Below are 1,612 nucleotides of genomic sequence, written 5' to 3'. Positions count from 1 at the left end.
TCTCTGTTCAACGTTATTCTACTGTAAGTGCCAAAGTCATAATAAAGTTCGATAAAAGAGAATTAATAGTTGGGCTACGACTCAGCTTTCTTTTCTCTCGCAACCCAAGTACCAACTTTACGTGACATTTTGGCGATCCGTGCCAGGATCCATCAACTTCAAGAAAACGAAATTACGCATTTCGGCATACGTGCATCATTGAAGATTGAGGGATCAGCGGACCTCTGCAGATCAGCTCACTTTGCGTGAAAACAACTTCTACGGAAAGCGGACTACGGTCATCACCAAAATTGAAACTGGTCACGAAAAGAAGAATATTCAGGTAAAGAACTGGATTCTTTTAAATATTATCGTACTCGTCGCAATAGCTTCGCTAGTACAGACTCCAACAACAGTACAATAACCACTATGAGCAAAAAATCAGAAGACACATCTTCTGTTAGCCCTATGGCTACTGGTGTGGATCCAAGTATTCGGGCTATACTAGACGCTATGCAGAAGCAGAACGAAACCAAGTTAAGAAAACTGTTAAAGGAGACTATTAAAGCAGCGACTAGTCGGAGTTATCAGGGTAGTTTAGTTTCTAATAATTTGAACAAAAGCTTGGAGAAAACAGACGTTACTGTGGAAAATGAAGAAATGGTTTTGAAAGAATTTTCAAAAGAATTGCAGTCTAATGTAGAAAATTCTTATGAACAGAAAGTATCAATTGACACCGCTTCGCAGGATTATATTTTCATTAAAACAGACTTAATGTTTGATGTCAATAGCTCAACAGAATACCAGAAGGAGTCTGTGAAACGAAGGAAAGAAGATATTGCAGTATTGTATAATGATTTGTCACCATCTTCGTCACAAGATACTCAAAATTTACAAGAATGGTTTGACAAAAAAAGTAAAAGTTTAGGAGAAGCAGAAAAAGATCATAACAAGAAGGATAATATTTCAATGAGAAATATTTTGGACGGCGATACAAATAAAGAAAACCAAATTGAAACGAAGGAATTAGAAGCAGTTAGTAAATCAACTGCTGAAAATGATACAAAATCAATAGACAACGTTGAACAAAATATATCATTAGAATCCATACAAAAAGCAAGAGATAATGCTTACAATAATGAACATTTGCTTATAGAAGAAGACTAAATGATGACAGCGAAAAATGCGTGTGACACTACAGAATAAAAAACTTCAGCAGATCTTATGTCGAGAAATTTAGATGCTAATACACAAGAGAAGTCTTTAGAGAATAAAGATGACAAGAATCCATCTCCATCTATGTTAGATAGTAGTAAACGGAGCAGTCGTTATAATGTTGCTGCAAAGCCTGCTACTTCGCCAAAATTTGAAGAAATTGTTTATAATCAAACCAGACAATCAAACACAAATAAAATTTTGCGAAGCGCTTTAAAGACGAAATTAATCGAAGACAAGTCTGAAATAATTAATAAACAAAAGGCATCGGAAAATGTAGAAAATAAATTTGCTAAAGAAGAAAAAAGAGGTGTTAAACAAAAATCAATTTCAGATAGTGAAAACGAAACAACTGATAAGTTCGTCAACGAAGGCAAGTTCTTTTAACGAACACAGCTAGTGATAGCGATAGGTATAA

The 1,612-nt window shown here is 34.9% G+C and overlaps 1 pseudogene; it reads left to right on the top strand.

Moving 5' to 3' along the window:
• Window positions 1-408: 408 nt before the first annotated feature.
• Window positions 409-1,135, top strand: LOC117240994 (annotated as a pseudogene).
• The last annotated feature ends 477 nt before the right edge of the window (window positions 1,136-1,612 follow it).

The sequence above is a fragment of the Bombus vosnesenskii genome, unplaced genomic scaffold (assembly GCF_011952255.1).
Source record: "Bombus vosnesenskii isolate JDL3184/JDL3185 unplaced genomic scaffold, Bvos_JDL3184-5_v1.1 scf7180000015145, whole genome shotgun sequence".
Taxonomy (NCBI): domain Eukaryota; kingdom Metazoa; phylum Arthropoda; class Insecta; order Hymenoptera; family Apidae; genus Bombus; species Bombus vosnesenskii.
This window is presented reverse-complemented; position numbering and strand designations above follow the sequence as displayed.